The sequence below is a fragment of the Eumetopias jubatus genome, unplaced genomic scaffold, assembly GCF_037043125.1.
Source record: "Eumetopias jubatus isolate StellerSeaLion01/CBP00866 unplaced genomic scaffold, mEumJub1_p1.0 scaffold_14, whole genome shotgun sequence".
In the NCBI taxonomy this organism is placed as follows: Eukaryota; Metazoa; Chordata; class Mammalia; order Carnivora; family Otariidae; genus Eumetopias; species Eumetopias jubatus.
In genome coordinates, this window is record NW_028274820.1 from 44,963,270 (window position 1) to 44,979,816 (window position 16,547).

General features: G+C 37.0%; 1 pseudogene; it reads right to left on the reverse strand.

Moving 5' to 3' along the window:
* Positions 1-14,498: 14,498 nt before the first annotated feature.
* On the reverse strand, positions 14,499-16,230 carry LOC114220896 (importin subunit alpha-1 pseudogene; annotated as a pseudogene).
* Between the last annotated feature and the right edge of the window lie 317 nt (positions 16,231-16,547).

Below are 16,547 nucleotides of genomic sequence, written 5' to 3' on the forward strand. Positions count from 1 at the left end.
GAGGCCATCTAAGAAACTACTTAATCCCTTACCTTACTTACTCCTGTTAAATTAATTATATAAGGAGGTCATTAGACTGAGGTGGCTCTAATGTTGTGGCAGACTACGTAAACAAACAAAATCCAAGCCTATAAATACGTCAAAGTTATGATATCAAAACCTAAAGACAATGGATCACCAACAGCCAACTAAGCTCTTAGCTACAGCGAATCAAATCATTTTCTGTCTTTAATTCCATAGTTTCTCTATATGTCTTTCCCCTAGCTTCTGTCAACAGAGCACTCCTAATGAGTTCTGCTTTGGCACTGCCCCATTCTAATCCATTTTTGCTCAAATAAACTCAAAATTTTCCATATGCAGGCGCCTGGGTGGCTCAGTTGGTTAAGCAACTGCCTTCGGCTCAGGTCATGATCCTGGAGTCCCAGGATTGAGTCCCACATCGGGCTCCCTGCTCAGCAGGGAGTCTGCTTCTCCCTCTGACCCTCTTCCTCTCGTGCTGTCTATCTCTCATTCTCTCTCTCTCAAATAAATAAATAAAATCTTTAAAAAAAATTTTCAATATGCCTCAGCTTATCTTTACCTCACTCCCTACAAATTTGGTCAGACATGCCATCTCTACTTGGCCATGACATACAACATTTACATTCTATTTTATTCTCCTAATCCACCCATTATAGATGTAATTCTACAGTTAAATATTTTCAATTCTTGTTGCCAGCCCTTTACTCATGGTATCCCCAGTCATGTCTTAGCCATGTAGTTTGTCCTCCAGCAGTTTCTCAAGCAAGGCTCATGTAAAAACCTTTTTTCCTAAGTCCTACATGTTCAATAGAGCATGACTATGACCTTTATAGCTGACAAGCAATTTCACATGTTTATACTCTTCAGAACATACTTTTTTCTTTTTGTGTATATGTTTCTTCATTGTCTGCTGATGTTGAATGTTGGTGAAATGAAATGTGAAGCCAATCTGACATTTTGCCCTTACAAGAGATTTGGTATTTCTCCTTAGAAGCTCAAAGTTTCCACTTACCCTGGTGTCCATAATTTTATTAGGCTGTGTCATGCTCTTAACCTGGGTCAATTTTTCCTGGCACATACCCTTTCTCCATGTGTAAATTTAGCTCTTGTATTTCAGGGAAGTCTTTTCTTGAACAATGTATTTGCTATTTGTTCTATTTCATTATTTTGCAATTCTTCTTTGAGGTATTCTCCAGGATACATTTGGTTTCTTCAGGGACGAAACTGATAAATTAAAGGGAGGTATTGTGGGGATGACCCCTAACACATCCTTTAAATCTCTGAACATGGCACTAGTTTCTATGCCTACCCCCACAGTGTAATTTTATATTTTTGACTTACTACCTTGGACAGAGTTTGCTTAGTTCCAGAGGCTTTTACTTGGCCTCTCACAGTGTGATAGCTCTTACCACATAAGCTTGAGGCCCAATGTGGGGTCTGCACAACTACCAATGTATGTCTGTCCCAATTATATATTCAGGTACCAAGGAAATGATCAGAGAATATGTCTGCAATAGCCCCACTGTGAATAAGATCATGGCCAGGACCCTATCCATTACCTAGCCCCTACATGCTCCTATTTTAACAAGGAGACCATGACAACTATTTGGATCTCTGAGTATGAATGTCAACATGAACAAGAGTCCTCAAAACTTTCCCCTTTCCCAAGTGTATAGTTACTCAAGTGAATAACTGTAGGTTCCTTTGTGGAAGAACATGAAGATTTCTGACCATGTACATGTGGTAGTGCATATACTTTTCCCTGGGGACATAGCCTTTTCTTCAATTTATAGATTACAGGTCTGAAATTGGTTGAAGTCTGAAAACTGGGCAGGGATTTTGACTTTTTATTGGGGCAACTGCCCTTAACCTCCTGATCATCCATCCTTTAATTCTTCAGATAGTTCAAGCTGATTGGTATTCTTTCTGATTACCCATCTATTATGATCCCAGTGACATCATTCTCCATGGGTGAGGCCCTCTTGGCTGTCATTTGGACTTTACCCCCCATTATATTCATTACAGCTATCACACTTTGGACAGTTAAGCTCCACCTATCATCCCACAAGTTCTGTATCTGGATCATATTGTCCTTATTGTTATCAGTGAGATTAGTTAGGTAATTGACTTTCCTACTATAAAACTTGAGCAACAGAGGAAAACAATCATTGAACATCTTAATGATTCCAATGCCTTTTTTACCAGTGCTAGCCTTATGACCTTGGTAAATGGTGTATCCCCTGAACATTCCCATAAAACACAATAACTGGTGGGTCTTCCAATATTCGATAGCATATTCGCATCAGCATGCATACTACTGAGTGTTTTTATCCTTTCTTCCATTGCCTGACATAGATATTTTAGCATTTTAGTCTCACTTAAGATAGCCACAGCATGTTTGCACATATCTCTTGTGATCTTTGGCAGAATGTGAAATCCTGCATTTCAAAAGAGTACCCCCAAATCAATAAACTTCCCCTTATTTGATTTGTGTCCTGACCCCTTTGACAAAACATCTTCAGGATCCAGTCTGCATGCATTCCCCAATTCCTGAGGCTAGGACTTGTATTCCTTTGTGGTAGAGATACTTTCCTTCCTTGTTGTTCTTTATACTTGGCTCTGATTCAGTTATGCTATGAATTAGTCCTAGGTATAGTAATAGAAGAAGTAGGAATATATCCCCAAAATGGCTCAGATGTCTTGTTGAGGAAAGAAATCTGCATGACTTTTTGAATAAAGTTGCTGCAATGCTGATAATTCTCTCAGCAACTTGTGTTTGCCACTGTATGGCTCATGCTCCATTTATGCTACTTTTGACTACCTTTACAGATAAAGAATTTTGTCTATTTTATTTTTCATTCTTTTCGCTCTCAATATTTTCCATGAAGAGAAACTGAAGATTCTGGTTTATGCAAACATATTCAACTCAAAGTTCACATACTTTTAATATAATAACTTGGTTTCAGGCAATTCAGTAGAATTTGAAAAACATGCATTTTTATGAATATCTGTATATGTCCATGTATTGCCTATGATTATTGATATTAGGACCTTTTTTGAAGATTTGGAAACTATAGCTGAGTCATCTGGAATTCATACTAAAACAGCAGGAAGCCCAGCAGTATCTAGACAATATTTGCAAATTTAAAGGAAGATAAATATTTTATTTTACAATCGTTTTGGAAGCTAATCCCCCATTATCTTTTAAAATTAGAAGTACACAAAACCTTTGATCTAGTAATCCCCCCTTTGGGAATCTACCATATACAAAATATATATTGGCACAAAGTATTTACTAAAGCATATTTATGATGGCAAAAATCTGGAATCAACTATAATATCCATCCACAAGAGAATTGTTTAATAAACGACTATATATCCATGAGAAATAACATGTAGCTTTTAATAGGATATAGTTTTATATCCCTAAATTGGAAGGATGACCATGATATGTCATTAAATGAAAAAAGCAAATTATAGAGTAGTGTGCAGTATAATTCCGTTTTTGTAAATATATGTACAGAATAAAGAGAAGCACACTCACTAGGTTACATTATAAAATGATATTGGAGCATAAGTGGATAAAATAAATGGATACAATTACTCATTTCTTCTTTAAACATTTTTTAATTAGTGTACTTGTTGCAACAAGTATGCATTACTTATCCAACTAAAAAAACTAAATAAAGAAACATGTGAAAGATTAAAAAAAAAAAAGAAGGATGGGAAGTAGTCTCAGAACATTCAAAGAATATACAAGTACCAAGTTCTGGGAGTTTAACAGGGCACTAATGATATTAGAGGAAAAAACAATAAGTTGACTTTAAATCTCAACCTATTTTCTCCACATTTTCTATTTTTCTGCTATTGTTTGCATCTATTAATAGCCATCAATTAACTTGTTCAGCAATCTGTTATGATTATTTGGAATGGCACAAAACCAAAGGATGAGACTGGTACACTCAATGTTCTGACTAGGCTGGTATGTTTGAGTTATTTGTCTCTTGTTCATATAAGACATTTAAACAAGAAACATGTTAATTCAGTCATTGTTTGATCGTGAATGAAGTCTTCCTCTCCTTTATGATCCTTGAGGGACATTCCAATTCTAATATCCTCTCTTTGAGATGGCATCGATGTATACAATTTATACAACCAATCCTCTCCCCACCCCTCAAGTTTTATGAGCTGTAAACAGAGGGCAGCAACAACTGCCCTTTCTTTCTTTCTTCTTACGGAGTGTATGTTCTTGTGGAGAAATACACACAAAAATATAGAGTATAAGTGTCAAGAAAAAATGAGTGCAGTGACAGAAGATAGACCAAAGTAAGAGGACAGAGAATAAACCAGGTATATTCTTTGACAGGGTTGTCAGGAAAGATCTCCCTCCAAGGAATTCACATTTGAGAAGAGCCCCAGAGGAAAAATTATAGCAATTCATAGGACTATCTGTGGGAATAACTTTTGGAGAAAAGTTAGCATCAAGTGCAAAGGCCCTAACAGGAATGGATGAACCACTATAATCATATGGAAACCTTAGCCTTCATAGGCCTGGAGAGACGGCAGGAATTAGCATGTTAAAAGTACCACTGCCAAACTGATGAAAATGGTGGCCAGAGCAGGACCTGAGGCAAGGTGAGGGTTGGTCAAGATATTGACACAAAGCAGCTTCTCTCAAGTTTAGCCCTGGCTCAGAAGTCAACCAAGGTCTGGGTTCTAATTCAACCAGCACCACCACTCTAGGAAATATATTTAACGTTTCCTACCTGTAAAATATAAATGATAATACCAGTATTCTGACTGCTTCATAGACCTATTTAAAGAGTCAGAACAAAGCACTTAGAAGTCACTGAAGTGCACCCAACATTGGGGTACTAAATATATAAAGCTAATAGAACTATAAGAAGAAATAAACAGCAATACAATAATAGTTGGAAACTTTAATATCCCACTCTCAACAATGGATATATCATCCACACAGAGAATCAATAAGGAAACAGTGTATTTGAAATACCACTATAAACCAAATGGACATACACAGAACATTCCATCCAACAGCAATTGAATAGATATTCTTCTCAAGCACACACAGAACATTTCCTAGGATAGGTAATATGTTAGGCCATAAGACAAGTCTCCACAAATTTGAGAAGATATAAATTATATTAAGTATTTTTGCCAACTACAGAGGTATAAAACTAGAAATCAACAATAAATACGTGGAAAGCTGAGAAATTCACAAATATGGAAATTAAATACACTCCTGAACAATCATGAGTCAAAGAAGAAATCAAGAGGGAAATCAGAAAGTATCTTGAAACAAATGAAATGGAAATACAACATACCAAACAGTTGTGGGATGTAGCAAAAGCAGTTCTAAGAGGGAAACTTAGAGCAATGCATGGTTTCATTAACAACAAAATCCATACACTAAAAATTATATGACATTGATGAAAGAAATTGAAGAAGACACAAATAAACCACCCCTGTCAGACACAAATTCCTTCATACTTTCCCAGTTTCTATGACTCCAAATATTTTCTCTGCATCTCAGAGGAAAAAATTCTGGCTTAGGCACTGGCTTTAAAAAAATGGAGGTTGTTGCTCAATTTACAACAATTTCCATAACGGATGTTAGTGCCACCCATCTTTCTCTTGGAAAACTGTCCTCTTCTTTTATTCATCTAAATGATACCGATAGAGACTGCCAATCACAGTATTTTACTGCTTCTAAAGAGATGGGGATATGACCTTTGATGGAGCAAATCACAACACCTCTATGGTATTTTCCCAAACTGGAAGAAGGAGAAAGGTTTCTTATATTTCAGTTTCCAAGTCTGTGATTCCATGAACTCCTTAACTTCCCTAGTCATGATTTTAGCCTAATGGAAATAGCTAGTTTGAGACCCTGAATTTGACAGACATACAGAAGCAGGGGACAGGAGAAAGAGAATAAAATCTTGATGAAATTGAGTCACTGCTTTTATCTTTATCCCAACTTTTCCCATTTTGTTAGTTTGGTTACAACCAAAAGCTCATAAATAGGCTTTTAAACTTAAGCTACCTCAAATGTAACTTGCTTCTAAGCAACAGAATATGGCAAACAATGTTTCAATATCACTACTATGATTAAATTATAAAACAAAGTTCAAAGGATTTGCAGATGCAGTTGAGGTTCCTGATCAATTTATTTTAAGTTAATCAAAGAGGAGATTATCCTGAATGTGCTTAACCTAATCAGAGGAGCCCTTTGAAGAGGGTCTAGAGGAGAAAGAAAGAAAAAAGGAAGGAAGGAAGGAAGGAAGGAAGGAAGGAAGGAAGGAAGGAAGGAAGGAAGGAAGGAAGGAAGGAAAGAAGGAAAGAAAGAAAGAAAGGAAAGAAAGAAAGAAAGAAAGAAAGAAAGAAAGAAAGAAAGAAAGAAAGAAAGAAAGAGAAAAGAAAGAAAGAAAGAAAGAAAGAAAGAAAGAAAGAAAGAAAGAAAGAAAGAGAGAGAGAGAGAGAAAGAGAAAGGAAGGAGGGAGGGAAGGAAGGGAGGGAGGGAGGAAGCCTCGAAGAAGCAGGGAACCATGAGTTCTACAGTTACAAGGACCTGAATTCTGCCAACAACCACATGAACTTGGAAGAGAATCCAGGGCTCCAGTAAGGAACTCAGTTTGGCTGACATCTTAAGTGCAGCCTTGTGAACTCTGAGCGGAGAAGCCAGGTAAACTCTGCCTGCATTCCTGACCCATGGAAGCAGCAAGATAAGAAATACTTGTTTTTTTAAGCTGCTAAAACTGTGGTAATTCTTTACTCAGCAGTAATAGAAAACTAATACAATATGTTATTATATACACATAAATGAATATTAAGGGAGGGTATTTCTCAAAAGAAAGTTCACGGTCGTGTTTCAAAAGCAGTTATGGAATTCGGAGATTCTAAGTTAGGAAGATGCCACTTTTTCCTCTCTACCTCCTGTGGACAAAGAAGCAATCATAATCACAAAGAACAATGGCTAACAGGAGGCAGTCTAAATCTACTAAGTAGTGTTGAAAGCCATTAGCATCAATGGCATTTTTACTTCATCAAGATTTCTTGAAGAAGTGAACTTGGCCTCCAGAACGTAAATCCCTGATTCTTAAAAATGAAAGATGAAGCAGAGTTCTTGCCTTCGAGACTACATTTTCCATGTCACAATAATAAAAGTTTCTACTTCTAATGCAATGCTATCCATACATAAAGTTTTGATTCATATAACTAATGCCAGCTACATTGTGGGAACAATGACTCAATAAGCAGAAGAGCCTCCTGAGAAACTTAAAGTTGATAATTCCTCAGCACAAACTCAAGAAAACAGCACATTAGATAACTTGGGCGTGGGTGGGCTTGGGTTATTCCCAGGTCATTAGAGCCCTGGGGCTGGAGCATAGAATAAAATAGCCTAAGTAATTGTAAGGAAAACAAGTACTTACTAAGATGTACTAGTCTCTATGCTTCTTAGGAATTCTTTCTTCTTTCCTCGTCAAATTTTGGGAGGAAAAAATTACCAGCTCTATTTTAAGCACACAGAAAACTAATTCTCTTCAGGTCATGTACTGTGACATGACAAAACGAGGACTGAAAGATGGGCTTGTTGAGTATTTACTTTTAGTCTCCGCAATACTGTCTCATATAGGATGCAGGAATGTAACAAGTAGTACTCCTAAACCATGCTGAGAAAAATATGAAATTCAGGCAAGGTTCTTTTATGTGAAGGCTGAGTTAAATTTCCTTCTCAGAAGAAACTTTTCCAAAGCTGGAGAAGTCATATTGCATTTCTTTCCATTATGATGATCACCCAGGTAATGTTATTGGAGGATATGTGGTAAAGATATGATACAGCCACCTCAAGAAATGGACACTCATTCTTTAAAGAGGAATGGAGTGGAAACCTTTAAAGAAGAAACTGATTTACAGTGTTTAAAAATCACTGCCCAAGGGCGCCTGGGTGGCTCAGATGGTTAAGCGTCTGCCTTCGGCTCAGGTCATGATCCCAGGGTCCTGGGATGGAGCCCCACATCGGGCTCCCTGCTAGACAAGGAGCCTGCTTCTCCCTCTGCCTCTGCCTCTCTCTCTCTCTCTCTCTCTCTCTGACTTTCATGAATAAATAAATAAAACATTAAAAAAAAAATCACTGCCCAAAACATTCATATCAAAGACAGCACCTAACTGTTAAAAGTTGCTATTCACTCACTATCTTTTCCTTTAAGTTCCTCAGAATGTCCATGTCTCTGCCTAGAGAATTTAGTTAAAGATCCTTCAGAATTATTTGCCCTTCACTCTGGGAGAGTTTTTATTTTATTTTATTTTATTAAGATTTTATTTATTTATTTGACAAAGAGAGTGAGAGAGCACAAGCAGAGGGAGCAGCAGAGGGAGAGGGAGAAGCAGACTTCCCGCTGAGCAGGGAGCCCTGCTTGGGACTTGATCCCAGGACCCTGGGATCATGACCTGAGCCGAAGGCAAACGCTTAACTGACTGAGCCACCCAGGCGTCATACTAGGAGAGTTTTTAAAGACCTTCTTCCCACTCTCAATTTCAAACTTGTTGTCAATCTTAGTGAATCAATTGCTAATTCATTTGGCTTGTGAATGTAGCCACTTTCAATTTAGGTAGGCTGTTTAGACTGAAGGCATTACCTATAGGTAGATGACTTTTAATCTGTACCTTCAGTTCCAATTTATCTCCAAGACCTAGCACCACAATACCTAACAGGTTTCTGGGCATTGTCTCCTCATACCATTAGCCGTCTGACTGAGGCCTCTCATCTCTCTCTGATGTACTTTCTTCAGAATGTTTTCCATTGGATTACAATTCAAGCTTGAAAACTCAGAAATGTTTACTCCATCATATCAATAGTCTATAATGTCATTATTTATAACCTCCCTCATATTCATCTTTTTCTCGATTTCCACTGTCACTTTTTCAATATAAACCTTTATTAATGGATCACTTTTAATAGCTTTCAAGTAGGTATCCTAGCTCCAGGCATTCGTTCATGTATAATCATCTTGTACCTCACTTCTAGATTAATTTTCCAAGCAACATTTTGATCATAACACACATTACTTAGGGCTTAAAACTTTATACTATTTTCTGAATGTCATTTCAAAACCAGAAATTGTCCTTACCATTCACAATCCATCCTGAAACTGTCATTTAGTTTTTTACCACTTTCTTACTCATATGCTAAGTTTCATGCAAATTAAACTATCCTATAAACTTTCACTATCCTATAAACATACTTTCTATATAACAAATTCTCCAGGATCTCTTTTTGGCATGTTTAGTAATGAACTGACTGGAACTGATATTCTCTCCTCTTCTAGCTTGAGGGAAGACACCCAAACATCAACTTCCCATGGTGTAGTCACTTCCTCCCACCAGTAGGAGGGAATGTAATATCCCAGAGTCTCCCATGTCTCAAGTTTGCACACAGGGCTTTCCCAGTGCTCACAAAAATTGCTGGCATCTAATCTCAGACTCTGATGGCTGAGTTCTAAATATTTGTTTTCCGACTCAAAAGGTTATTCTCATGGTTGTACTAAAATAAAGTCAAACAATAGAAGGGATAGGAACTCTTTCCTGAAGCACAGTCATCGTATATTCACCAATGTTTGACTAGGGGGCTACATGCGTCCTCTGAGACATTTTTTCCCACCAATAACTAGTTTCTCAGCACATATGTGTTATAATAAACTTTGCCCTCACCCACCTCTCTACACACACTTACTTTGCTTCTATAGTGTCCTTAAGCCTGGGGCATCTGGGTAGCTTAGTCTGTTAAGCCTCTGACTCTTGGTTTCGGCTCAGGTCATGATCTCAGGGTCCTGAGATCAAGCCCCAAGTTGGGCTCCACACTCAGCATGGAGTCTGCTTGAGATTCTCTCTCTCCTCCCCTTCTCCTTCCCCTTATACCCCTTCCCTCGCTCACACACATTCTCTCTCTCTCAAGTAAATTTAAATAAATAAATAAATAAATAAAATCTTACAGTGTCCTCAAGCCTGTATGTGGCTCTTCTAATACCTTAGCAAAGTTCTGCCTTATCTTACTCTATTCTCAAAAGTTACTCACTCCGTGTTTTATTTCCCTTGTTTTCTACTCAGAAAAAAAGTTTTTCTTTTTGAATTCCAATGCATTAAGCACTTACCCCACACTGCCTATTATTATTATTATTACTATTATTATGATAGTATTGTTTCTTACCAGATTCAGAAACACTGGTAAGAATTTCCTATGTTTCCTAAATTTGTACCTATCACACCATCTTCTATCACAGGAGCTTAAGTAGAGTTTATTCTCAATATTACAAATGATAACCAAAGAAAATTACAGAAATAATTTATTTCCTGTGGTTTACTTATTTTGTGGTTGTTCCACAAAAAATTGACTGATGATTTTTCATAACCTGACTTAATCCCAATGCTTCAGTTCTGTCCGGGTTGGTCAAGAAGATAAAACTGTAGTTTAATATAAATGCTGCTTTTATGCTGGTGAGAACAAAGGCCCATTTTATCAAATGCTCAATTCATTGTAATATTCTTATTATTCTTAAACTCTTAGGGTATTTAGGATTAAATTTTATAACTCAGAAGTCTAAATATATAAGGAAATATTGACTGAGACTCAAAAATATGATAAAGCAAATACAGCCACATTATTTTTATGATTCTGTTCATTTACATAAATACATGAATAGGCTTCCAAAGTCTTTGATTATTTTAATAGAAATATGATGAATTTGATCCCATCTGGTTCTAGACATATAGGAATCAACACAAAATCCAAGAGCTGACCGATTTTACAGAGATAAGAGCATAAGAGGCCGTTTCTTATGATCTTTCAGGAGGAAATGCACTTGAAATATTGTGAGAAAGTCAGTCTTGTGATATTTTCTCATTATAAAAGGTCACTGCTCTACTCATTTATCACTATTTTATGGAGGAAGCAGAGTGGATTGTGTCTAGGTGGGAGCAATGTTGCTGAGAAGAGTTTAAAAAATTACCTGGTGTTAAGAGGGACAGAGAAATTACTTGGTATATTGCAAAGCTGAGTTTGGAAATATATTGCTAGTGCTAAAAATCAGAAATACTGCAAGGTATGAGAGGAGAAAGAGAAATCTACATTAAAGAGACTATTCTTTTATTAATATTCCTCTTACCATAAAGAGGAACTATTCACGAGTTGCTCTTCTTGTTTTTAAGTGTATCCTCAATGAATTTAGATTTCAGTTCTCCATTAGGGCTCATAATGGACAGTAATGTAGAAATAACATACATAGAAGAATTTCAACACTTCGGATAAAGTAAAATCAATGGTTTGTTTGGTTTTTTTTTACAGTACATAAATGTTAACATATATAATGTTACATAATCTCATGTTGTTGCATCATGTGGATATCCATAATACATGGAATTGGTGCATAATTCTATGGCTAGCCTTCTGTGTAGTAGGTGCCTCTCTGAAACCTCTACAGGGAATCTCACTTTGTCCTTTAATCCTCTTAAATCCATGTGTTAAGTACTGACATTTAGTAGACAAGAAAGCTGACGTAGTTGCTCATGGGTGCATAATTAATAAGTGATGAAACTGGAATGCAAATCTAGGCAGTGAGTACTATCAAACTATGCTCTGTTTTCTTACTTAAAACATCTTCTTTAAATAAATAACAAACAATCACCAGAAAAGTAACTTTAGGCAGGACCTAAACTGGAATTCAGTTTTTGAATTTTTTGCATCAGGCAGAACATAATGTTATTATCTTCATATTAGATAAATTGTTTGTTATTATCGTAATGTTATTATCAATCTTATAAAACGTAATGTTTATTTATCAATCATAATGTTATTTAAACGTAATGTTTAAATAAACATAATGTTATTATCAATCTTATAAAACTTCACTTGGAAAAATTATATCCTGAATTTTTGGAGAAAAGTAAGCTGATCTTTCCTTCACTTAGACAAAGTCTCTAAGTTTAAATAAGTGTTTTAGAAGAATACACTTTTGCTAATAAAGGCTGGGTTCTATTATGAAAGAAAAAAAAAGAGTCTTGACAATGTTCACATTGAGTGCCCCTGGCAAGGGAGCCATACATTTAACTTCTGAGTTTTCTAAGGTAATACTATTCATGAACAGGACTTTTGTTGGATAACAAAAATAGACATAATGAACAGACAATCATGAATTTTCCTTCTTTCATAGCTAGGAAATAAAATAGAGAAAATTCAAAAAAAAATTTATTTTTTATATGTCTATTCATATAATCCTACTATTGTTATAATTTGAAATTTTTACCATAGTGTGTATGTATATTCTACATATTAATGATTCACATTATTAAGGAGCTTATGGAGCAAAAATAAGCTTATAGTCATTCCTTTAAGTCTTAAATTTTCTTATTTAAGTATAGATTTTTTTCCCACTAATATATTTTTATTAGAAAACTTATAGTCTACTATTTCACAGAACCAGAGGAGTCAAATCTTATGAATGGAGAGAGTCATGAAGGTGTAGTCTCAATTCTACACATAAACCCTGCCCAAATGATAGCTCCCTAAACCACACATGCATAAAGCAGGCCCCAAGCAGACACAGACAAGGCTCAGAAAAAACTGAGGTTTAGGGGTCTGCCTGATGCAAAAAATACAAAATTTCCAATTTGAATCTAGATAAGTTGAATTATAGGTTTGAAAAACGGAGAGAAAAGAGAAAAATAAATCAAAATTCTCAAAGGAATATAACAGAATCTAGATCCTCTACAAATAAGCCACTCACAATGTCCAGGACACAATTTAAAGCAGACTAGTGCATGAAAAATACAGAAAAATGTCATCCTTTCTCAAGAGAAATATAGTAATAGAAACAAACCTCAAGACAATCCAGATGTTGGAATCAGCAAATAAGGAGATTAAGGTAGCCATAAGAGCTATGCTCAAGGAAATAAAGAAAAAGGAAAAGGAAAATATGCTTGAAATGAGTAAATAAATAAATATGAAATCTCACTAGGGAAACACAAGCTATAAAAAATAAACTAAGTGGAAGCCTGGGTAGAGAAAATTCTCTATACAAAATCTGACCAGGGGGCGCCTGGGTGACTCAGATGGTTAAATGTCTGCCTTCGGCTCAGGTCATGATCCCAGGGTCCTGGGATGGAGCCCCACATCAGGCTCCTGGCTCAGCGGGGAGCCTGCTTCTCCCTCTCCCTCTGCCTCTCCCCCTGCTCATTCTCTCTCTCTCTCTCTCTCTCTCTCTCTCTCTCTCTCTCTATCTCTGTGTCTCAAATGAATAAATAAAATCTTAAAGAAAAAAAAATCTGACCAGATCTGGAAAGAGAAAGGCTTAACAGGAAAATTAAAAGGACAGACAGTCAGAAAACTTGGGAATAAATGAATACAATTTATCTAATATGAAGAAATGGTGAGAAAAAAATTGAAAAAAATAAATACCACCTAGTGTCTACATCTTGTTTTCTAAATACTATTCTCCAATAAATGGATCCAGATCTTCTTGGGGAAATGGCTGATTCTAAGGCTGAACCAAGAAGGATATAAGATGGGTTGGAGCATCTTACAACACCAAAAAGTAAGAAAGTGGTCAAAAAAACAAACAGATGGGGGCACGTCAAAGTGGCACATGAACCAAACTGAAAATACTCCCAATAGTCTATGTTGGAACAGTTTGACCTACAAAGCAAGGTAGTATTGGATTATAACCGAAAGTTTACACTAAACACAAATAAATCTATACTTATATACATGAATTATTGAATATATAAATGGGAAAGAAGAGAAAAATGTTTCTTATAGAAGAATTCCAAGTAATATTTATAGCTACGCCCCATACAAGAGATGAAGTTTAAACTCCAACCCCTGAGGGTGAGCTAGACTTACAGATTCACTTCTAAAGGTAAAGGGAAAATTGGAGCTTTCCTGCGTAGAGATGTGGGAAACACTCCCTTGTCCAATTGATGAAGTTAACATCACTAGGAATATCATATGAATACCATATACCTTCTGATATGATCTGATGAGAAGGGCACTTCATCTCTATAGTTTTCTTTTCATATCCATAATCCCAGGTTAACCATGAGAAAAACACCAGACAAACCTAAATTGGGGTATATTCTACAAAATATTTTACAAGTATAAAACTCTCAAAGTGAGGACACACAGAGAAATTTTCACAGACCAAACAAGACTAAGAAAACTTGACAACTAAACGCAATGTGATATCTACACTGAATTCTGGAACAGAAAGGACATTAATAAAAAAAAATGATGGAATACAAATACAGTCTGCAATTTATTTAACAGTAATGTACGAAAATTGATGTCTTAATTTTTTTTTAAAGAGTGGAATTTAATTTTTATTTACAGGACTCTGCAAGAGAGGAGATTCTACATAGAAATAAGAAACCCACTGAGGAGGAGCTTCATACAGGTTGTACAGTTTGGAACTGGTCAAGTAGAGTTTTGTTGTAAAAAGTGCTACAATAACAAAACACATTTAAAAAGAGTTCTTAGTAGAGAAACAGTAAGACAAACTTCTACCAAACAGAGTACACAACAAACAACTTTCTGCCTCAGCTGTACAATCTAAAAGTTAAAAGTCCCGGGAGTGCCATCCTGAACTTGGAACGTATAGCCTTCAGAGGTAGTTTCTGGCACAACATTCTGATCTTCCTCTTCCTCTACAGAGAAATACTTCTCCATCAAGTTTAATGAAGCTTTGTACACAGACTCATTTTCATGGTTTTGTAGAGCTTCAATTTTGTCCAAACCTCCACATTCTTCAATCATTATACTAAGTTTCTCAGTTTCACCTAGTTTCTCAGCAGCCTGAAACATGTTTGAAATGGCATACAGAATAACCAGAATAATTTTGGTGTCTTTTGCAGTTAAGAGGTTCATCAATGGTTCTATTATGCCACAACGAACGAAGTATACAATCTGTTCAACTGTCCCACCACTTGTATAGTTGGTCACAGCCCAGACAGCTTCCTTTTGTGTCTTAAAGTCTGCCTTAGAGAGAACACCAATGAGGAATGGGACTGATCCATGATTCACAACTTGCTGTATCTGGTCCTGGTGACCAGCTGTAATGTTTGACATTGTCCACGTAGCTTCCTTCTGAATATTAGTTTTGGGGTTCATTAGGAGGCTGGGAAAAACAGCAAGTGCTCCTGCATCTATTACAACCTGAGTCTGTTCATCTGTCCCAGTAACGGTATTTCCTATGGCTCTTAGTGCAGGAGTCACAATGGGCAATTCAGTAGCTCCTAGAAGCTTCACAAGCTGGGGCACAACTCCTGTTTTCACAACCATTTCAATCCGTTCATTTGGACCATCAGTAAGGTAGGAAATGGCCCAGCAGGTATCTGCCAATACTTCTGGATCATCATGATGCAGGAGACGAACTAAGGTAGGAAGAATCTGCTCAACAGCATCTAATGGGGGTGCAGGATTCTTGTTGCGACAAAGGTTTGAAAGTGTCCAAGTAAGGTTACGTAAGTAACCACATGCTAAAGATGACATATCAGGAACTGCAAGGAGAGCCAATAGTGGGTCAACTGCACCATACTGGATAACCAAGTCTCGAAAAACTGAACCATCACCTGCAATGTTTCCTAGAGCCCATACAGCTTGTTCACTGATGTGGGCATGGGAAGATGCCAACAGAGAAATGAATGCTGGGATAGCACCTCCATCTACCACAGCCTTGGTCTGTTCTGACGTCGCAGAAGCAATGTTAGTGAGAGCCCAAGCATATTCAAACTGAATGGGACTACAATCAGCTCTGCCCAAGAAGGACACAAATTTTGGAATCAAACCAGCCCGGATTATGTTGTCTATGGGGGGCTGTTTTTCCCTAGAAAGCAGTTTCCTAGCAGCTTGAGTAGCCTGGAGCTGGCTTTCCAAATTGTTGCTATTTATGCCTTTGACAATGTCATCAACAGACCAATTTACAGTGCCCTGGTTGTTGCGGTTTTCCTATAGTGGAGAGGTAGCATCATCAGGAAACGAGCTTACGTTTCTCCTTTTCAGCATCTGGTCATCCTTCTTAGCTTTCCTTAGCTCCACATTAACTTCTATTCGGCCCCACCTCATTTCTGTACTGTCTTTCCCCTTGTTCTTGAATCTGTTAAGGCGAGCAGCTGGTGTGAATTAGCATTCTCGTTGGTGGACATGGTTATGAGACAAAGGGAGAAAGAATTTGTTATCTTTCGTTCCGTGATGTTCTTTTCCAACGCTGTGTCACAGCCAGCCCTGGGCCTACACAGCCGGCCCAGGCTTCCACAGGAGGCGGTCCAGGGTGCGCAGGCTGCAGGACAGCTGCCCTCAAAACGTCCACCACGGATCACCCCAAAGACGGTGTGTCTGATGTCTTAATTTTAACAAATGCACAATGACATTTGTTTAAATGTAAGATATTTGTTAAATATAAGATATTTGCAATGAAGTATAAATAAGTTGAGGAGTATACAGGAAATCTTAGCACAGCCTT